This window comes from Marmota flaviventris, chromosome 9 (genome assembly GCF_047511675.1).
Source record: "Marmota flaviventris isolate mMarFla1 chromosome 9, mMarFla1.hap1, whole genome shotgun sequence".
NCBI classification, from domain to species: Eukaryota; Metazoa; Chordata; class Mammalia; order Rodentia; family Sciuridae; genus Marmota; species Marmota flaviventris.
This window is the reverse complement of record NC_092506.1, coordinates 96,526,330-96,550,575: the sequence shown is the minus strand read 5'-3', so window position 1 is coordinate 96,550,575 and position 24,246 is coordinate 96,526,330. Positions and strand designations below refer to the sequence as shown.

General features: G+C 35.6%; 1 protein-coding gene and 1 non-coding gene across 5 annotated transcripts in view; one reads left to right on the top strand and one right to left on the bottom strand.

The window, feature by feature from the left end:
• The window catches only part of Sik2 (salt inducible kinase 2), a 121,791-nt gene that overhangs the window by 54,276 nt on the left and 43,269 nt on the right, over positions 1–24,246 (bottom strand). The window lies entirely within an intron of this gene.
• LOC114089058 (U6 spliceosomal RNA) lies at positions 21,155–21,261 on the top strand. Its single transcript, XR_003582114.1, has one exon. It is a non-coding gene; the product is annotated as a U6 spliceosomal RNA (small nuclear RNA).

Sequence of the window (24,246 nt, the reverse complement as noted above, 5' to 3'; positions counted from 1 at the left end):
ATGCTCAATAAATGTTACCAACTATCATCATTGTCATCATTATTTATGGCATCTCTTCCCTCAGGGATAGAGGCAATTTTCCCCACACTTAATCAAAGAAGTGGGAAAACTAACCTAGCTAAGTTCCCTCATGTTTTAGGGATATCAAAATCTTTGCATAACTACTATTAAACCTTATATTCTCCAGTCAGAAATTATCAGCATCCCTTAGAAGTGGAGCTGAATGGCAGTCCAAAAGATTAATAATTTTTGCAATTAAATATTTAATATTATGTTTAAAGGATTTAATATGTAGTTTCATCAATTTGTAATTTGGGAATAAACATGCTGATGCCAATTTAACGTTTGATTTTTAAAGTTTTTAAAAACTCAGATAACGAAATCCTGGTCAGAGGTTCCAAACTCACTAATTTGTGAAGACCTTGCATTCTTAATTTCTAAATTTAAAGAAAAGTGTTTTCAGGAATTGGTACACTATGAATCCTGAAGCTCCAGCAAGGCAATCAAAACTGGTTCATCTGTGCTTTTCAAAATATTTTGAAAATCTATTGTTTTTAATTCCTATATCCAGATCTCTACATATCTTTTTCTCTAGTAGTTCTTTCCTCTAATTGGTACAAAAGTGTCATGTGAAACAAAACACTTCTTATTTGTAGATCACAATTCTTTGACATAGCTTATGCTGGTTCTTGCCAAGCAGTATTGAATATAATAACTAAGAATGGAAGGTCCATAAAATAAAATAAAACCCTGAAAAAGTTTTTAGCATATTAATATATGCACCATCTGACATGTAAACACTAGCAGAGGATTAATTAGGTGCCTAATCTGTATTGATATAATAGGATAATCTGGTTGTTTTAATTTTATATATTAGATTATAAATTATAAAATCAAATTATATTAAACTTTTAACCTTGAGACACATTTGTGAATATGAAACTACAGATTATAAAACATTTTGCTTTATTCTGTTTGTTTTTGTAAGCACATAATCATTTCAAATTGTGTGTTTGAAGAAAATTAAGGAAATTGTTGCTTGTGGTATACTCTAGCAATTTAATTGTGCTTTCAGCAATTTCCCTACATTAGACTGTTCCCATCTGTTAGTCTCTGAATCAGTTCTTCAAGCTATGTGGAACTACTGAAACAAATCATGTTTTTCTGAGAAGTAAAATGAGTTTTTAGCTACATAGTTTAAATTTGTAAAGGTTATTTACAATTGACTTCCATGACTATATGTTCAAGTGTTCAGTAACAACAACAAAAAAAAAACAATAAATAGTCAAACTTTTAAAAAATTATTTATAATCCTTTCATAGAAGCTGAGAGGTTGTAATATAGTACATGATGTTAGTAACAGATACACAGCAAACATACATATATATTTAACATATAAATACACAAATATTTATATATTTTACCTAGGGATATTCTAAAATGTAATAGAAGTAAATGAGTTGGACAAGCCTAATTTTAAATCCTGGCTCTGTTTCTCACTGCTGTGTGACCTTGGGCAAATTATTTAGTCCTGGATTACTCTTGATTTTCTCAGTAATCAACTCCCAAGTTTTGTTCTTACTAGAAGAGTCATGCCTCAAATTGCTCTGCTTGTGAACCGCAACTTTATGTTAAATAACCCTTGGAAGGGGTTTTATTTCCATACCTGTTGTGTAAGAATATCATGTCCTCAGAATCTAACAAGATAGTTACCACACAAACATACATTATGGGAAAACTAAAGCTTCCAATTTTGAAATACTTAATAGGGCAAACTAAGGCTTATAAAGATAAACATGTACAAAAGACATGATTTTTTGGCTAAGCTTTCATTTGGGGTCTTTGAAAACCCCAAATCACTTAAGTTACATTATGAGCAATGGGCACAGTAGTATAGGGCTCCTTAGGGCCCTCAACTGTGCCGTCTTCAGGAGTACAGTGCTTTCTCCCTTATGGAATTGAATTAAGGAAGAAAGAAGTTCATAGAAAACTATGAATTTAAAGAGTAAGAGTTATTCATGTATTTATTAGTTCAACAAATATTTGAATGACTTTGTGTCACGTGGCACTTTCTCCTCATGATACTTCTACCTCAGTGGAGAAAAAGATAATAAATAAGTAGACAAAAATGATAACTTCAGGGTACAATAAATGCCAGAGAAATAGTGTAATCAACTGAAAATTACCTGAAAGAGGCCACTCTAGACAGGATGATCACGAGATGCTTCTCTGAGAAGGTACTATTTCCACAGAGAAGAAAAGCACCCTAGGATAAGATGTAGCATGCTCATGAAACCAAAAGGAGACCAATGAGGAGAAAGCACCAAGAGCAAGAAAGCGGTAAGGCATATGATGAAACAGAATCTGAAAAAGTCATCAAACTCAGCAAAATTTATAGGCATAAGGAAGAATTCTGGATTTTAAAACATTGTTAAACCAGTTAAGGGTTTTAAGTAGGTAAGGAACCTGATGAAATTTACCTTTTAAAAGCACTTAAAAATAATCTGAAACTGTGAACTCCTTATTATAAGCTGTACAGCTCCAAAAGTTAAATAAAAAAAAAAACATAAGCACTTTTATTGGAATAGTCATAACAGCTGATGTGGGAGCCATAAGGAAATAAAATTCAATTTCTAAGCAAACAAATTTATAATTCATATGAGAAAAGAAGGTTAAATAGTAAAAACTTTAATTGCCACTTCAAGACAATCACAGAAGAAATGTCATTAAACAATACTGGCTTGTAGACAAGATGAGATATTGTCTGAAACACTTTAAACTCTCTCAATATGATTTCAGAACAATAGCTGGGTTTTCTTACTGATTTTATGTAGTCATGTTTCATAGTCCCAGAACTGTTTTTTAGGCAGTGATTTTCTTCTTTTGAATAATGTCAACCGAATAGCCTGGGAAAATGCCCAAATTCATATTTCATCCTTCCACATGATGATGATGATGTCATCTTGATGGTATTAAATATTCCAGACAATCCCCCAAATAGGTATTTTTCAGTCTACTTATTTTTGTCATCTCTACAAGACCACAAAGTCTGCTGAGTTATTTCTGAGTAATGATTCTGACTGGACTGATAAATGAGTCATTCTAAACTGAACTACTGATGTTGTGTGCTATTTACTTAATTTATGGTAGTGTTATAATAATATTTATAAATGCAATCTGGTCACACTCCTAACACGTTCTTTACACAGATAAATACATCCAGATAGCTGTTTTGATATGCAATTATTTCTTAAGAAGGAAATAAATGTAGTCTAAACATTAGGGTTTAACAAATCATGCAATTTTTAGGAATTGGGATTCAAATGTCAAATGTGGAGAGAAATGTCTAACTTGGAGAATAAAATACTAATTATAGAAGTAGATTTGTTAATTTTAACATTTTGCTTTCTGCGTAAACATACTAAAAATATTTACATTTTTGGCAAATTCTTGAGATCCAACTCATTGTCATATTCACTCATAAAGAACAATATATGCCTCTCTTTTTCACTGAGTTTTTCAGGTGAATCCAAAGAATCCAGCCACACTGGATTTTTTTTCATTCAGAAATGGCTACTGGGCACTCAGCCACATCAAAGTTTACAGCAGCACAATTCACAATAGCTAAATTGTGGAACCAACCTAGATGCCCTTCAGTAAGTGAATGGATAAAGAAAATGTGGTATATATATACAATGGAATATTACTCAGCATTAAAAGAGAATAAAATCATGTCATTGCAGGAAAATGGATGGAGTTGGACAATATAATGATAGGTGAAGTAAGCCAATCCCCAAAACCAAATGCTGAATGTTTTCTCTGATATAAGGATGCTAATACATAATGGGGATGATGGGGGGAGCATGGGAGGAATAGGCAAACTTTAGATAGGACAAAGGGGATGGAGAGGGCATGGGGGTAGGAAAGACGGTGGAATAAGATGGACATTACCCTAAGTACATGTATGAAGACACGAATGGTGTGACTCTACTTGTGTACAACCAGAGATATGAAAAATTGTGCTATATATGTGTACTATGAATTGAAATGCATTCTGCTGCCATGTATAACAAATTAGAATAATAAAAAAATGGATACTGGGTACCCAAAAGTATGAATTAAACTGTGTTAAGCAGGAACCATTTTTCAATGAAGCTCTTGTAATAAAGTTAGTTGAAGAGTAAATCAAGGTTCTTGGACAAACAAATTTATGAAAATCAGTTCTTTAGTTTATTAACCCATTGCCTGACTGTGATGCATGCTTACTGAGGTCCTACACAGGAAAAAACAATGACAATGTTAAGTTACTTGTCAAAGAGGAAAAATACAATAGTGAAAGGGAAGGGTCAGGTGGAAAAAATAAGATTCTAACCAGTTGCTCAACCATTTAGAAATAAAAGAAGACAGGTAATTCAGTGACAAACACATTATAATGCTGGAATATTTTTGTGGTGGATTACAATTCCCATTTTTTTCACTTCCTTCCCATACCTGATTTTCCTATACTCTTTGTCATAAGACTTTGCAATATCTCCCAGTAGAACAAGTGGTGTACAATTCTTGTCTTTGGTCTTGGTCATGGGGAATATGTGAAGTTTGCTTTGATCTCTTGTTTCTACAATCTACCATGAGAAGAGTATGCTCAGAATGAGAGATGAAGCACAGATCTGAACCCAATCTGTAGCCCAAAGCAGAACCACACCAGTGACCTACACACAAGAAGTACTTGTTGATGAAAACCACTGAATTTGGGGGACTGCTGTGTAACAGTATCACAATGTAACAATGACTAGTACAGTTTTCAATATTGGAAAAAAGAAATATGCTTAGATACAAAACTCACAATTTGTACTAAGAAATCTTTTGAACATTTGCCACACAATTTGTAATTGTGATATTTTGTGTTCTTTAACTATTACACATATATTTTATCATTTTTACATATCTGAATGACATTTTTAGATAACATCATCAAGTGGCCTTGAAGAATATTTGCTTGGAATCTGCTCCTGTGGACTATATTAATTATTGACTCCATTATAGAAGATGATGTATAAAAGAGTAGTTGGAATTTTTCCCTCAAAATGAGGTCCTTTGAGCACTTTTTTCAAGCCAGTTTACTCATAGCCTCCTGTTTATTTCTAGGTTCAGTGCTGGGAAGGGGGCACAACTAATTAGGCAGGTTCTGGAGAATGAATTATCGTTCCATTCCAGAAGCAAAGGAAGATAAAAGACATAGAGGGGTTACTTATGGCTAACTCCTAAGTCATGGGAGTAATTATAAAAGCTTCCAGACAACATTGGCTAATGTTAAAAACACTGGGGCTCTCTTCTCAGTTCTTGGGAAGATAATTTAATCTTTATAGCCTTCAGTTTCTAGATATATATAATCAGTATAACCTCTAAGGTTGCCTTTTGATTCAGTATTAATACTCCAATGGATATCAGCTTTGTATAAAATGTGACTTCAAATTCCCCCTTAGTTCATTTTTTTAAATACTTTTTTTAGTTGTAGATGGACACAATATCTTTATTGTATTTATTTATTTTTTAATGTGTGCTGAGAAAAGAACCCAATGCCTCATACCTGGGAGGCAAGTGCTCAACCTCAGAGCCACAACCCCAACCCCCCTCCTTAGTTTGTTTTTACCTCATTTCTTCCCTATAATTTCTAGTTCAAAAATTCTTAGAGCATTTATTTTAAGACTAGAGAGAAGTTAGATATATTGTGACAATAGTTTTGACTTCTTTTTTTCCAGCAATGAGGCTGAAAGGCCAGAATTCTGAGTAGAAAATGATTGACAGCTAGAAGACAGAAGACAATAGGTCAAATCTAAGAAGCCCACAGGAAAGATGAAAGGTAAATGGTTCCATTTTGGACAGTAGCTAGGGATTTAAGACAGGCAGCAGAGCCTGTGCCTCCACATAAGGTAGCATCAGAAACCAAGATTCAACATTTCCCAAAACAATTAGTAGTATACCAAGAGTGTGTAGAGGGACAGAAATACAACCCAATGACAGAAGGATAAGAGACCCTGGAACCCTGTAGCTATTTAACAAAAGTCTTTTTAATGGCAGAAAAAGAAACTGGCCTGCTGATCCTAAGAACTTAGTGATGATGACCCTGAGTAACAGGGGAACAGGTATAGTCTTGAGCAAGGTTTTCTTTTGTGGCCTTTAAAAGATTAATGTTCAGTAAAAGAACATGACTTCATAGAGCTGGGTCTGCAGATCTGACTCTTACATTGAATGGTATCTCCAGGTGGTTTAAGTGGTTAGTCTTGTGCCACACCGTGGTTAACCAGGAAAGAGATTAGCATGGGTTTTTAATCATTACTCTTAAGAAAACCAAACACACTATTACTGTGTACTGCTGACAAGTAAAAGTTTAAGATAAAGCACCCTAAGACACCATTTGGTATCTTTCCATAAATTTTGTTAAAGCCAGAGTTTAAGCTAACAGTGGTGGAATCAACAGAGTTTAGTATATGTCTCACCCTGTGTGCTTAGCTCAAAGCTCCAGTTCTAGCAAAATTAGAACATGGCTATAGGACTTGAAAGCCATCAAAAACCAAAAGGGTCTACAAAGAAACTGCTAGAGTTAATAAATGAATTCAGCAAAGTGGCAGGATATAAAATCAACACGCATAAATCAAAGGCATTCCTGTATATCAGCAACAAAACTTCTGAAATGGAAATGAGGAAAACCACTCCATTCACAATATCCTCAAAGAAAATAAGATACTTGGGAATCAACCTAACAAAAGAGGTGAAAGATTTATACAATGAAAACTACAGAACCCTAAAGAGAGAGATAGAAGAAGATCTTAGAAGATGGAAAAATGTACCCTGTTCATGGATAGGCAGAACTAACATCATCAAAATGGAGACATTACCCAAAGTTCTCTACAGGTTTAATGCAATGCCAATCAAAATCCCAACGGCATTTCTTGTAGAAATAGATAAAGCAATCATGAAATTCATATAGAAAAACAAAAGACCCAGAATAGCAAAAGCAATTCTAAGCAGGAAGTGTGAATCAGGAGGTATAGCGATACCAGATCTCAAACTGTACTACAGAGCAATAGTAACAAAAACAGCATGGTACTGGTACCAAAACAGGCAGGTGGACCAATGGTACAGAATAGAGGACACAGAGACCAATCCACAAAATTACAACTTTCTTATATTTGATAAAGGGGCTAAAAGCATGCAATGAGGAAGGATAGCATCTTCAACAAATGGTGCTGGGAAAATTGGAAATCCATATGCAACAAAATGAAACTGAATCCCTTTCTCTTGCCATGCATAAAAGTTAACTCAAAATGGATCAAGGAGCTAGATATCAAATCAGAGACACTGCGTCTGATAGAAGAAAAAGTTGGCTACGATCTACAGCTCCAAATTCCTTAATAGGATGCCCATAGCCCAAGAGTTAATAACAAGAATAAACAAATGGGACCTACTTAAACTAAAAAGTTTTTTCTCAGCAAGAGAAACAATAAGAGAGGTAATTAGGGAGCCTACATCCTGGGAACAAATTTTTACCCCTCACACTTCAGATAGAGCCCTAATATCCAGAATATACAAAGAACTCAAAAAATTGAACAATAAGATAACAAATAACCCAATCAACAAATGGGCCAAGGACCTGAACAGACACTTCTCAGAGGAGGACATACAATCAATCAACAAGTACATGAAAAAATGCTCACCATCTCTAGCAGTCAGAGAAATGCAAATCAAAACCACCCTAAGATACCATCTCACTCCAGTAAGACTGGCAGCCATTATGAAGTCAAACAACAATAAGTGTTGGCGAGGATGTGGGGAAAAGGGTACACTTGTACATTGCTGGTGGGACTGCAAATTGGTGAGGCCAATTTGGAAAGCAGTATGGAGATTCCTGGGAAAGCTGGGAATGGATCCACCATTTGACCCAGCTATCGCCCTTCTCGGACTATTCCCTGAGGATCTTAAAAGAGCGTACTATAGGGATACTGCCATATCAATGATCATAGTGGCACAATTCACAATAGCTAGACTGTGGAACCAACCTAGATGCCCTTCAATAGATGAATGGATTAAAAAATGTGGCATTTATACACAATGGAGTATTACGCAGCACTAAAAAATGACAAAATCATGGAATTTGCAGGGAAATGGATGGCATTAGAGCAGATTATGCTAAGCGAAGCTAGCCAATCCTTAAAAAACAAATGCCAAATGTCTTATTTGATATAAAGAGAGCAACTAAGAACAGAACAGGGAGGAAGAGCATGAGGAAAAGATTAACATTAAACAGAGTCGAGTGGGGGGAGAGAAAGGGAGAGAGAAGGGAAATCATATGGAAATGGTAGGAGATCCTCAATGTTACACAAAATTACACATAAGAGGTTGTGTGGGGAAAGGGGGGGGAACAAGGGAGAGAACTGAAGAATAGCAGATGAGGTAGAGAGGGAAGATGGGAGGGGAGGGGAGGGGGGATAGTAGGGGATAGGAAAGGTAGCAGAATACAACAGTCACTAATATGCCATTATGTAAAAATGTGAGTGTGTAACCGATGTGATTCTGCAATTTGTATTTGGGGTAAAAATGGGAGTTCATAACCCACTTGAGTCAAATGTATGAAAGATGATATATCATGAGCTTTGTAATGTTTTGAACAACCAATAAAAAAAAATTTCCTGGTCTAATTCCTAAGTCTTTGATCCACTCTGATTTGACTTTTGTGCAGGGTGAGATAGGTATCTAGTTTCAAACTTCAACATAAGGATATTCAGTTTTCCCAGCATCATTGGTTAAAATGGCTATCTTTCCTTCTACGTATATAAATATTTAATATCTTTTTAGTTGCAGATGGACACAATACCTTTATTTTGTTTATTTTTATGTGGTGCTGGGATCGAACCCAGTGCTTCACACATGCTTGGCAAGCGCTCTACCACTGAGCCACAACCCTGACCCCTCTTCTACATATATTTTTGGCACCTTTATCAAGTATCAGATGACTATAACTTTGTGGGCTTGTCTCTGTGTATTCTATTTTACTTCATTATCTGACCTGTCTTTCTAATCAATCTTTTCCATTCTTTGCTGACAGAAGGAAAAAATATAATTTATTTGGTAAATACATTTGCTTTCCAGGAATATGTTATCTAATTATGGTTTAGCTATCTAATTATTAAAAAAAATGTTACTAAAAAATTGTAAGTCTTTCAGAACTTCATATACAATTGAGACTGTAAGGTTTAGTAAATATCCTGGGCATAAGCATCTCATAGATAAATATTAAGAATATTCCAATAAAGTTTAACATATCTCATAATACTACAGCCTGTTAGCACTATATAAATTCAAGAGGAGCTAAAGTTAAAGCCTTGGAGGAAATTCTGAGGTTGTTCTACTTGAAACTTAAAGTTCATCATGCCCTAATAAAACCAATAGTTCAAACAGAATACCTTCTATACTATTCAAATATTTGTGGACCATTAAGCTTCTATATAAATAAGGATGTCTATTAACCAAATAAGTTGGAAAAAGGTAGTGAGATCTGTCAATGTGTTTGGATTTGATTCTTTGAAATCTACAGGATTAAGAATCAGTGCCACACCTAGTATGTGCAAGGCCCTGGGTTCAATCCTTAGATGGCAAAAAACAGAACAAAAAGAATCAGTGCTGGGATGAATTTCTGATTCACATGCATTGAGTTTGAGTGTCTGGTTTTATGTTTCCTGAATAAAATGTGATCATGTAGATGATGAGAAAGATTAAATTCACATTATTTTAAACTACTATAATTAGTTTGTGCAGTTTGTGCCACGGATGGAATAAAGTTTTATCAAATGTAAGCATCCCCTTAACACATGGATAAAAGGGAGAAGATACTTTAAAAGCTGAGAATATGAGTAGTATCTGCATATATAGTTTATGGTCAGTGAGAAAGGAACAGCTGAGATCGAAGAGGATGTAGGGGTTAAGGAAACGACACATTCAATAGGCAAACAAAAATCAGGGTCTAAAGACTAGGAAGTCTAAATACTGGGTAAATTACCATAGCCAGAACACAGTAAAGGATTAACAGCTCAACTATTTACCAAGAGTCTTTCTAATTCAATTTATTAGGGCTGTGTGTGTGTGAAGAACATTTCTGATACTATATGGAAATTAAAATAAAAAGAGATCTTCTTTTTTTAAAATATTTATTTATATTTTTAGTTGTAGTTGGACACAATGCCTCTATTTCATTTATTTATTTTTACGTAGTGCTGAGAATTGAACCCAGGGCTCTGCATGTGCAAGGTGAGTGCTCTACCGCTGAGCCACAACCCCAGCACCCAAAAGAGATTTTCTTTATGGTAACTTTGATGAAGCACAGCAATTCCATAATATTATATCTCCATGCAGAATTATTAATAGCAACATTTTTTTTTTTTTACTGCACCTGACTTCTTTCAAACTTTTGGTTCATACATTTCCTTCTTTATTTATGTGTCAACCATTCATTCATTCATTAATAAAATATTGCCATCCTGTTCTCTGGCCTCATCTATAAACTGCCTACCCACCAACTCCATACATTTATAGACTATGCATCTCAAACTTAATATGCCCCCAAAAGAACTCTTGGTTATCTCTCTCCTAAACCTGTACCTTTCATTGTCTTCTTTATGAAGTAAAAGGCCACTCAAAACTTAAGAGTTAAGACTTTTTTCTCTTTCTACACCCAGCCAATCAGCAAATCCAATCAATTTTAATTTTGACATATGCCCATAATATCACTATTTTTCTTTAATTCCATCAACCCCCTTTTAGTTCAAGCCATTATTATTCCTTGCCTGAACTATTACAATAATTCCTTAACTGGTTTTCCTGCTTTTATCTTTGCCTCCCTGTTTTCCATTCTTGACACAGTAGCCACAGTGATCTTTAGAAACAGTTATATCTTGTCAGTCCACTGCCCATAATCCTGCAATGGCTTCTCATATTCTCGGAGTAAAGCCAAAGTCTTTACTATGGACTAACAAGCCCCTGTGTAACCTGAAACTGAAAACATCTTTGATTTACTCAAAATAGTTTGAATCTCAAAATTACATAATATGAGGTGTGACTGATCATAGCTCAGATTTGATATGTACTAAGATTTGTTAATGGTGATTATTTAAACTAAACTCTTTGATACAATTACATTCATGGGTTTGGAAGAATAACTGTATATTTATTTGAAATAGCCCAAATTATCAAATAGTCTAAAAGTCTATCAATAGAAGAATGACATACTATGGAATATGATGAAGCTGTTAAAAATGTGTTGAATTTTCTGTATTTATAGGGAAGTGTCTGTCTCTTTCATACAAATCCCCCACTTCAGTAATTCCACACTGAGCGCAGTTCCCTAAGTATTTCTATTATACTTGCTGATTCTTCTGAATATCTCTGTCTTCCTCACCATACTGATTCCTACTCTTCCTTCAAGCCTCATCTCCGAATATCATCTCATTAAAGAAGTCTTTCCTGACTTATCTGGCTAGGTAAAAAAAGTACTTAATGTTTGTTGAAAAGAAAAAGGAAAAATATCTATTTATTACATATTCTAAGAATTAGCTTAAAATTTCTTTCTAAAACTTAATTGGTATCTACTCTCTTTTCCCTCAAATCTATGTAATTTATTATTATATAAGAAGATTTACTACTAATACAGAACTATGGCCTTTCCTCAATTGAGCTGAAATAACATCACTTGAAAATGTGTTGCAATAAGGACTAATTTTTTCACAGCTTTATTGAGATATAGAACACCACATACAAATCATCTGTCCAAATTTAAATCCAGAGGGACAATATACTTTTTAAAACAATAATAAAATAGGCTAAGTTTTTTTTTTTGGGGGGGGGAGGGGTACGGCAGGAGCAGTGCTAAGGATCAAACTCATGATCTCCTATGTACTAGGCAAGTGTTCTATCACTGAGTTTTATCCCCTAAACAAGAGTTTGAAAACCATCAATTGGTTATTACTGTAAGAAGAAAACAGATGGTTTTTTAAAAAAGCAATCATTCTATCCATACAACTGGCTTAAAAATGTTTTCTCAAGAAAATTCATGTGAGGACCATATTATTGAGTTATATGTGGGGAGGTTGAAGAAACCTGAACAAATATACCTTGTCAAATGTTTAAAAAGGACATCTCTAGGACTGGGGATGCAGCTCAGTGGCACAGCACTGTCCTTCCATGGGTGAAACACTAGGTTCAATTCATAGCAACACACACACACACACACACACACACATCCCTGTAGGGTTTGATAAGTATTTGTGAAACTAATAGAATTTCCAACCATTTAGCAAATTCTCTTTCACATTCAACAAGTTAGTTACTTAGTTCCTTCCTTCCTTCCCACTAATGGCATCAATATTCCCTTTACAGTTACAGTTATCGTTGAACTCTGGCTCCGTTTTATTTTGCCATATTCTGTAGTGGTTTCACTTGTAATTTCATCACTCCAGATTCACACTCAGACATAATAATTCCCTGCTTCTACTAGGTCTATCCAAAACCTTACCTGAAATTAGCCTCTTGGTGTTTTGAAGTATATGGTATGCAAAACAAACTTAAATCTTAGTCCAAACTCAGACTATAACAAACTGGGTCTACCTCATCATTTAAAAATATACTAATTTCATTAAAATAACCAACAATAGCTATTAATCAATATCATTTGAACAACTGTACATTTCTTACTAATCCTTTTTATTATCCACCCTAAGCCTAACTTTTCTTATCTCCAAAATCTGATTTTAAAATGCTAACATAATCCTGCAGATTCTCCTTTCATCACATACCTTTCAGGAACCATATTCATTTTTGGCATTGCAAATTAGTTACTTATTTAAGAATTTTACTCTAATTCTCTTGTTCTCTCAAATATTGGAAAAGGTAATGACTATCTCTTCAAACTGGAACATAGAGTGTAAATACATCATGACTATTTCTCTGCAAAATTCTACTTTCATTCAGTTCTATAGTCTTTTGTTATTACTGCCCCCAGTATTTGATAATTAGGTGTTTCCTAAAATTTACCTTCAAGATCCCTATTTTAGGCAAATATGATATCAGAATGTAGACTGTTTCAAAAAAGTTTTATAACAGAAGTTTTAACTGAAGCCATCAGAAATTTATTAATTTGATGTGAAAACCATGAACATGATCTAAGACCAAGGACAAAGACATGACAACAGAAGAAATTCAAGTATTTGGATTTTTCTTAGTGGCCCAAAATAAGATGACTGAAATTGGAGGTAAAAAGCAGAGACAGCCTAAACTTGAATAAACTATGAAGTGTTGTTGCTGGCTATTAGTAGTATTACCTCGAGCTTTTACAAATCACCTCTAACACAGAACACCTTTTTTAAAAACATCTCTTACTTTCAAACGTAAGTGCTTATCAGAAAAACAAGGACAGATTTATATTTAGGGCAATCTACTCTTCCAACCCCAAAGATTTCAATTAATTTTCATAATGGGTCAAGAAATAACATAGGGAAGAAATACCATTAGGAAAGACCTTAGGAGTAAACAATATCTGGAACCCCACCTCCCTCTGTAACATCACTTTAACACAAACCCCACTGTAACTGTAACTTTGAGCTTGTTACACAAGATGGACTGAAATCTTCAATGATCTCCATGCAGTTGGGGGAAGGTTGAATGGCCAACATTTTAAATCTTGGAGATTCCAATAAAAAACAAACATAATGTGTGTTTCAGCATCATGTGTAAGTCTTCACTTTATTTCATGCCAGTAAAGTAGTGACAGACACATTTTAAAGCTTCTCCAGCCCTGCTGTTTGGAACTCTCCAAGGTTCTGACACTCAATGGTGGTCTAATATCTAGAGAGCAACACTAGTAAAGCCCAAGTCCACAGAAAACAGAACTATAGGCTCAGTGGTCCTTGGCATTTCTAAATATCAATTCTAATACCTCCCACCCACTTTGGACTTACTCAGGTCATTTCATCCATCCTTGGTCTATACCTGCTTCATGGTACCCCAGGGACATCACCAAATGCTATCAAATCCCTACAGCACTTAATCTACTTGTTTGTTTTTTTTATTTCAACCATTTCCCCGTGTTCACTATTTTAGAAGCAGAATTCAGTGGATTGTGGGAGAGATTTAATTTAATCTTGATTTGTTTGAGTAGATTAGAGCCACTGCAATTGGAAAAATATTTCAAATGTATGCATTCTTGAGACGCTTTCTTCCCTCTCAGAAAGTATGCTAAAGCCCCTGAGCTATGGGGGAAAATAGATAACAGTAATATGACTGGCAGTAGTAAAGCTTTACTGTTCCAGCACGCCCATCAGAATCCAAGTAAGTAGGCCATAATGAGCAGAAAAACAAAAGGCTGTGGGCTGAGGCTGTAGCTCAGTGGTAGAGTGCTCCCCTAGCATGCGTAGGGCACTGAGTTCCATCCTCAGCACCATATAAAAAGAAGCAAATAAAATAAAGGCATTCTGTCAATCTACAACTACAAAAAAAAAAAAAAATTAAAAAAAAAGAAAAGAAAAGCAAAAGGCCTTTTGCAATGCCCTAACTGCTATCCCATTTCTCTAATATGAGGTGTGTGTAGAGGGCTGTGCAGTGTGGGTGGGGTGCACGGTAGGATAATATTTCAAAGAACTGTTAGAATTACTCCTAAAAGAACCCCTGGCTTTTATCCCACTCTCTCTTATACTCCAGCCTTCCCAGCACCAGTCTATCCTGCCCCAACCTTTTCCTGTGGAGAAAAAGAGTCAGAAGACATGATTTCCCCCCAGAAACTTTGTAAGTCTTCCAAAATAGTTTCACAGGAAAACAAGGAAAAGGGCAAGGTTATGCAGAATTAGCTCAAATACTAAGCTGATTAAAGAAGAGGAAATTCAACTTTATTTCTTAGGAGTTCTGAACACACTGGTGGAATATGAAAGCAAAAGCATTATTATACGGTGTTTGCCAGAGGAAACAGAAACAGGGTCTTGGCCAAGGATTTCCCTCTACTTCCTCCCTGGGGGGACAGTATAATGGTGAGAGCACAGGCCCTGGAGTTATAATTCCTGGGTTTCAAATTCAATGCCACTACATATTAGCCTTATGACTGTGGTAGGCTACTTTTCTGGGCTTTGGTCTCCTCAACTGTAAAACAGATATGATAACTGTATCTACTTCAGAAGGTTTTATGAGGATTTAATAATTAGGGTTAAACATTGAAAATAAAACCTGGTACACAGCGTCACCAACTTGTGTCAGCCTAACTTTCAAAATTTACTCTGAAGCTGACTGCTTACCATCACATGCACCTTCCTGGGTCCAAGCCAACACTGTCTCCTGCCTGCACTATGGTAATGGTCCCAACCAGTTTGTCTCGACTTCAGCCTGTTCTCCCAAAAGGAGTCAGAATGACCAATGAAAAACTTAGTCATACCATGTCACTCCCCTGCTCAAAACTCTCCAAAGGCTTTTAGTCTCACTGGATATAAAATGTCAAGTCCTTATCATGATCTATTAGGTCCTACATGAATTTATATTTCCTGTTTCTTCCCACACCTCCCCTCCCCGATTCCTATCACCCTCTACTCACTCTGCTCTAGTCACATGGGGTTCCTACCTCAAAGTCTTTGTCCTGTGTTCCCTAAGCTTAGATTCCCACAGTGCTTTTTTTTTTTTTTTTTTTTTTTTTTAAGAGAGAGAGAGAGAGAGAGAGAATTTTTCAACATTTACTTTTTAGTTTTCGGCGGACACAACATCTTTGTTTGTATGTGGTGCTGAGGATCGAACCCCGGGCCGCACACATGCCAGGCGAGTGTGCTACCACTTGAGCCACATCCCCAGCTCCTCCCACAGTGCTTTATTCCTTACTTAATTCAGGTCTCTGCTTAACTCCAGGTCTCCCTCTAATCACCACCCTGTGGATTCTACATTTAGCCTTCTTTACTTTTCTTTTTAGTACTCTTCAACACTTGCCATTTTATGTATCTGTTTATTGTATTTCTCCCTTTCTTAGGATGTAAATAAACTCCAAAAGAACAAAGATTTTCAATTTTTTCCCAGTGTTTCCTGGATCTAGAACAGTGCTTGGCACATAGGTAAGGCTCAATAAATTTTTGGTGAATTGATGGATGAATAAATATTTGCTGTTACTATACCATTTGTGATTTCTTTATACCAAATTATTCCAACAGCTTCCAAACAAGATTTTATGTTCCAATCTCTTTTATCTCCACTTCATCCTACACTCTACTAGCTCACTTTTACTGAAACAGTGCTTTTGTAATGTTATTCCTCTCCTCAAGAGCATTCTTATTTGATCTCAGCAGTCCCCCAGGGTTTTCTAAAAGACATTAATAGAGGCACATGAAGAGAGAGATTAAAGACATTTGTATCATTCACTGTAAAAGTTCTCAGTCCTTAATTTACCAAGGTGCACTGTGACTCTTCCAGGAGAAGGATTTAATATGTCCCTCTCTTTGTGACCACAGAATTCTTTTTAAAGGAGCAGGTCAAGTATTTTGTGGAAAATGCTATAAGAAATACTGGCCTGTAGAAGTTATCTAAGACCATTTTCAAAAGTATCCATCAGGACCCTAGGTAAAACTGAAAAGAAGACAGTAATCTTTCATGCCCGTCCTGTTTCCTTTTCTCATCTCTCATCCACATTCTAAGGCTTCCTTCTTAACAAAAAGGCTTATTAAGAAATCAGTTGGGTTTCCTAGACTAATTCCTAGGTACTTCAATAGATGAATGGATAAAGCAACTGAGGTATATATACACAATGGAATATTACTCAGCATTAAAAGAGAATTAAATAATGGCATTTGCAGGTAAATGGATGGAAATAGAGAATATCATGCTAAGTGAGTAAGCCAATCCCAAAAAACCAAAGGCTGAATGTTCTCTCTGATAAGCAGATGCTGATCCATAAGGGGCAGGGGGGAGACAAGGGGAAAATGGAGGAGCTTTGACAGGGCAAAGGGGAGGGAGGAGAGGGAGAGTGCAAGGGGGCAGCAAAGATGGTGGAATGAGATGTACATCATTATGCTAGGTACATGTATGACTGCGCATATGGTGTGATGCTACATCTTGTACAACCATAGAAATGTACAGTTGTGCTGCAATTGTGTACAATGAATCAAAATGCATTCTGCTGTCATATATACCTAATTAAAATAAATTAATTAATTGAAAGATAAAATAGAAAAAAAAGTTCTTTAGAGTTGAATTGGTTGGTTGAGAACCTAAGAGGAAGTCTACAGGAACTTTTTTTGGTTAATCTAAAATTTTTAAAGAATTATTAAAAAAACTTCACATCTTTTGTAACTGAGTGGTTTCAATATTTTTATAGTCTGAAATGTACTGTATTCTTTTCTCATTCTAATTTTTCTATACTTTTGAAATACTGATTATTGATTTTTTTTTCCCTCATAAAGTTCTAATAAATACTTTAAAAAAAAGAAAAGAAAAAGAAATCAGTTGGGGCTTGGGATGTAGCTTAGTGGTACAGCCATTATTGCCTAGCATGAACAAAGCCCCAGGCTAGATCCCCAGCACCATGAAAACAAACAAACAAACAAAAAACCAAAACAAACCAAACAATCAGTCTCAAAATGTAAGTGTACTGGCACATAGCTTTGAAAAGAGAGGTTTTCCTGGGCTTCTTCTAACCTATTTTAGCTTTCTTTTTTCTTCTTCCTTTTTTGGGGGGGCAGGGGGGCTACTAGGGATTGAACCTAGAGGCTCTTAACCACACTGAATCACATCTCCAGCCCCATTTATATTTTATTTTGAGACAGGGTCTCACTAAGTTGCTTAAGACCTTGCTAAGTTGCTGAGGCTGGCTTTGAACTTGCAGTCAGCTTCCTGAGCTACTGGGATTACAGGCATTCACCACTGCTCCCAGCTCTACTTTAGTCATCTTTTTGACCCAGTCTTGCTCTTCAGTGATACTGTATTTTGAATCTTTTGCCTATAAACCATACCAAATAAAGAGAAACAGCAGGTACTCGGTATTATTAGATTCATTTTAATAACTGGTGTGCACAAACTCAGGAAGATACAACCCCTGTAAAGTGTGACTCTCCTTTCCACAAATTACTCCTAAAAATCATATTACATAACACAGGTTGGACATAAAATCTATTAGGCTAAAGTTTTGGAAAATATATTTTTTAGGTACTGTGGGTTGGACTCAGGGGCATTCAACCACTGACTGAGCCACATCCCCAATCCTATTTTATATTTTATTTAGAGATAGGGTCTCACTGAGTTGCTTAGCACCTTTGCTTGCTGAGGTTGGCTCTGAACTCGGGATACTCTGCATAAGCCTCCCAAACCATGGGGATTACAGGCGTTCACCATGGTGCCTGTCTGGAAAATGCATCTTTACTGGTACATGGTATGTTCATTATGAGCACTGTGAGTGGAGGACTTTCCCTAAATGATATTTCAAACTTTGTAAAAATTTTATGTGACTTGCTGGAGTTGTGACTCAGTGGTAGAGTGCTTGCCTAGCATGTGTGAGGCAATGGGTTCGATCCTCAGCACCACATTAAAATGAGCATATAAATTAAAGGCATGTGTCCTTTTTTAAAAAAAATTTATGTGACTGGCTACTTGATATATTTTATGACAAATAGTAAAATGCACTATTTACTAAAAATCAGTTCATTCATTATTGAAAATTTGAGGGAGGACTGTGTCTGTAAGAATTCATAAGATAGACACAAAGAAGGTACATTGCAGGATATCTATCAACAATGCCTTTCTGGGGAGTCACTGTTCATAGTACAAAATAGTCCTGTTTTATACTACATATGCCAGATGCATGCTACTATAACAAAACACCTGAGGTAATTAACTTATAGAGAAAAAGGTTTATTTTGGCTAGAAGTTCTAGTCCAAGATTGAGTGACTTCATTGCTTTGGGCCTCTGAAGAGGGCAGTACATTGTGGTGGGAGCATGTAGTGAAAATTGCTCACCTAATGGTAACTGAGAATCAAGAGCTGAAAAAAGAAGGGGCTAGAGTCCCAATATCTCCTTTGAGGATATACCCCCAATAAATTTAAGAACCTCCCCCAAGGTCCTGCCTCCTAAAAGTTCTTCTACCTCCCAAAAACACTACACTGGCAACCAAGTCTTTAACACACGGACCTTCGGGGAATGCTTATCCAAACTACAGCATATACTATATCTACATACTAAATATGGACTATATACTACATAGATACCCATCTGACCCAAAGATAATCACAGTGAATGTCTTTCATTCTGACAGAACTCTAATTTTCTTTAGTAATTTCTTCCCACAGTAATTTTTTTTTAAAAAGAAAAGCTTATGCACCAATACATACATCTCTATCTATATACACACATATACATATACATATAGAGAATTGTGTGTGTGAGAGTGCACACACAGGAACGTGATAGACATCATTATACAAAGTACATGTATAAAGACACGAATTGATGTCAACATACTTTATATACAACCAGAGATATGAAAAATTGTGCTGTATATGTGTAATAAGAATTGTAATGCATTCTGCTGTTATTTATTTTAAAAAAATAATAAAAAAAAGAGAGTGCACACACATGTGCTTGGGTCCTCATCAGTAGACTGCCACTCTCTTCCATTCTCTAGGTATAAGCATTCATTTATCACAGAGGAAAAAGAACTCAATCTCAATACTACAGATAAGTCTGATTTATTTCAGGGTAGTCCATTTCCTCTTGAGGAATAGTGTATTTTGACAGTTTTGCTTTCTCTAACAGAGCTTATTATCCCAAACAAATCTCTAATTGCAAATGAAGTCAACAAAACCTGAGAGGAAATGTGCTCATTTTCAGGGTAGCCTTAAGGAAGCAATTTCTCACTTCTGAGAAAAAGCCATAGGAAAAAATGGCCACTTTCTGCTCTGAATGTTATTACCTCTGGATGTGATATCTGGAACTGAGTAGCCATTTTGCTAATAGCTATGCCAATGATGGCAAAGTGAAAGGACACAGAGTACCTGGGTGCTTGACAATATTGTTGAGTCTCAGTCAACTAATTCTAAAAGCTGCCCTTCCACTGGACTTCCTATTTTATGGAAGATGATACATTTCCTCCTGTCTCAGCCAATTTGAGTCAAGTTTTTATTACTTGTAGCTGAAAATCTGCTGGACCAGAACGAATACTGAGACTTGGATTAGAAAGCGAGTTGAATCAGATTCCCTTTTCTTGGAAAAAAGAGACACAAAGAGGGAAGCTAACAGTTAGTTGTAAGATACTGAAGTGAAAGAGTATATAAAAACATATAAAAACTGGGACTTGTATGAGCCACTGTTAGGAAAAAAAACAAAAGCAGAGGAAGACAGCTAGGAGAGAAAAAGAAGAGGTAGATATTTGCACAAAGAAGAAGCCATTAGAAAGAACATTATTGCTTCTTTAAGAAAAAGACATCTTTTAATTAGATTTCTAGTTCCTGCGATATTTTAGCTAACCTGCATTTTTAATTTACTTTATTTATTCTTTCAGATAAACATGGCAGTAGAGTGTATTTTGACATGTTGTATATACATACATGGAGTATAACTTCTTATTCTTCTCATCTGCATGATATAGAGTTACACTGAACATAGGAAAGTTATGTCCGATTCATTCTACTGTCTTTCTTATGCCCATCCTCCCTCCCTTCCATCGTTCCAATGAACTTCTATTCTATTTTCTCCCCACCCTCACCCCAACTCATTGTGTGTTAGCATCCGCATATCAGAGAGAACACCCAGCCTTTGTTTTTTTGGGATTGGGCTAAACTGTATTTCTGAAACTTGAATTACCATGAGACATCTCTGTAACCTAACATCTCTGTATTTCCCTTCCCAAGAGTTGGGTTGAGTGTGTGCTCTGCCACTCAAGTAAGAAAAATACATGGTATGGGGTTGGAGACAGATGGAAATACAATTGTCAAATTACACCCAACTGCAAGCCTGGCCCAGTGGTGTACTCCTGTAATCCTAGAGGCTCAGGAGGCTGAGGCAGAGGGACCGTGAGTTCAAAGCCAGTCTCAGCAATGGCGAGATGCTAAGCAATTCAGTGAGACCCTGTCTCTAAATAAGATACAAAATAGGGCTGGGGTGCTTGCTTTAACAGCACATATATTAAAATTGGAATGATATAGAGACAATTAGCATGGCCCCTGCTCAAGGATGACATGCAAATTCATGAGGCTTTCCATATTAAAAAAAAAAAAAATAGGGCTGGGGATGTGGCCCAGTGGTCAAGTGTCATGAGTTCAATCCCTGGTACAAAATAATAATAATAATAATAATAATAATAATAATAATAATAATCAACCCAAACTGTAAATTAAAAGGGGCCAACAATTAACAGATGAGGGACTAAAGAATGGCTCCAATGAGAATAAAATTTAACAAAGACTATAAAAGTAACAAAAAAATGAAAAGATCATATAATCAGTATTATACAAGCTGGCTGTTAAGAGGGAATAAACCATGTGTCAAAGATGTTCCATCTGTAGCTAAAAAGTATCCGGATCAAGCATGAGATTTTTCAAGTCTTTTCCTGACACATTTTTATCTTCCCTTATTTGTACACTTTTGGAAAAGAATGCCAAAGCTTGACATTCTCTGGGCAGTATTGTTCCTATCTGGTGCATCTTTATTCCACTTTCTTTCCCAGTTGAGTTCCATCAATATTACCCTATACTAGTCCTCACTGTATTTCACTTTGGTTCCTGTCAAGGTAATCCCTATGTCTCTAATATCTCCCAATTCCAATACAAATTAATCTTTCCAAAGCAGGATTCTGAATGTGTCATGCCTCTATTTAAAAACTCTCAATAGCTCTCCCATGCCTATGGCATTAATGAAGCCAAGGTTATTCCTTATCCTAGCTTATATATAGAACCTCCATCATATATAGCTTCAGTCTGCTTTTATGCCCTTAATCTCTCTTTCTATTACCATCTCTTCTTACTACCCCTCCCTTCCACCCTCATTTATTCCTGTTAACCTGAACTACTTTGTTCTTTATATGAACCTCATAGTTTTCTAATTCTGAGTTTTAGCTCATGCTATTACTTTCATCTGATACTTACACCTCCAAACATACAACCTAAATTTCCTTCCATCTTTATAGAAGTAATAGGTTTTCAGAAATAGAAGTATATTCTTATTAATAAAACAATCAGATGAATCTGAGTCTGTGTAGAAATGTGCAAAATCACTTTAAGAATGACAAAGTCAGTAATACCTTACCAAAACAGAAAGAAATGTACCCAAAATGGGAGTTTACCAGAAAAGTCAGCAGCGATCCAAGTGCTATCAAAAAGTATCAGTCAAGACTATAGGCTTTCAATAGTCCTTCAAATTTCACCATATTCAAAACACTCTGCCTTGCTCTTTAAGCTTAGTTACTGTTATATCAGTATGTCTCAGCTATTACAAAGTACTTGAAAGAAAAAAAAAACTTTAGATTGCAGTCTACAGCACTACGATTAATGACTTATAAGTAATAAATATTCAATGAATACATGCACAAATTTATTCTTAGTCTATTGGAAAACAAAAAGACACTGAGTTTTCTATTTTCAGATTAAAATAAGAAAGTTCTTCACTCCTGGGATAAGTTAGCTAAAGATCTCATTTAGTATCATCCTTAAAGTGATTTGTACATTTCTACAGTGACTCAGATTCATGTGATTTTTTTATTAATCAGAATACACTGCTATTTCTTTTTTTTTTTAAATTTTAGGTGGACACAATATCTTTATTTTATCTATATGTGGTGTTGAGGATCGAACCCAGTGCCTCAAGCATGCCAGGTGAGTGCACTACCACTTGAACCACATCCCCAGCCCCAATACTGCTATTTCTAAAAACCCATTACTGTGCTTTAAATGTGGCCTCTTCAAAATTCAGGCATTGGAACCTATTGGTCAATGTGATGGTACTTTAAGATGGGGTCTTTAAAAGGTAAATGGGTCCTGAGGGCTCCTTCCTTGTGAGTGGGATAAAGCTTTTAGAAAGAGATTTCATGGAACCTGGCCATTCTGCTTTCCACCATTTGAGGACACAGTGTTCTTTCTTACCACAGGATGCAGCTGGGAGCAAGCCTTGAACTTGGACTTCCCAGTCTCCAGAACTATGAGAAATAAATCTGTTCTTTATAAATTACCCAGCTTGAGGTATTTTATTATAGCCTCATACAACAGATTAAGAGTATAAGAACAAAAATAAAATGTATAATGATATTACATTAAGGGAAAAATAGAAGTTTCTAAGAAATGTTAGGTCAGAAAATTGAATGGGAATTGGGCAACTGGCCATCAACTCAAGGTAGAATTTCACAGAATGATTTATTTTACTTGGAATACCAAAATCCCTAATAGTAAATATGAATATGTGTAAGTACAAATGTTCAGATCAGACATTTCAGAATAATTAACAAATGCATTTCAGAAACAAACTGTATAAGCTATTTTGTATAATGAATTACTTGGTCCTGTTTCTTTCCATTAACTTCAATGAATTTCTCTAAAAAGAGATTTTAAAAAATGGTGAAACCACTATGTCAGTTATCTTTATGGAACTGTAAAAGAGAACTGGTGAGCTATTCCTATGTATGATGGGTAACCAGCTTGAAGTAACATAATAAGGATCATTATGATCATTAAGGCCTTAACAGGCCTTATTGACAACTGAACAAAACTGTCTGCATATAAATATGTTTAGGTCACTGAGCTTTCTTGGTAAACTGAAAAATAACACATCCCCTAGTAAGTGAATAACTAGAACCATTTTTAACAGGTAAATGTTTAAAAGCAATTTAAATATGTCCTTGACCAACTCTATCTTGGTCCACAGACATGCAATCTTAGATCAAAACAGTAATTATCAATGTTAGAGAGTCAATTCTTTCAAACCCTTAACAAACATTTACAGAGTATTTATAATGCGCTGTGGGCTAAGCACTCTGCCAGGTATTGGAGATACAAACATAAGTAAGAAATACTTTTTGTTCTCAAGGAGTTCAGTCTAGCAGGAGACAGACATATAAGAACATAATTATAAAATAACAAATACGGCATTGAGAGGTATGTGGGGGCCATTATGGGACCACAGAGATGGGACCTCCACTTAGCTTACCTAGTATGAATGAGTCCAGAGAGGCTTCTCAGGCCATTATTCCTTTAATAACATTTATT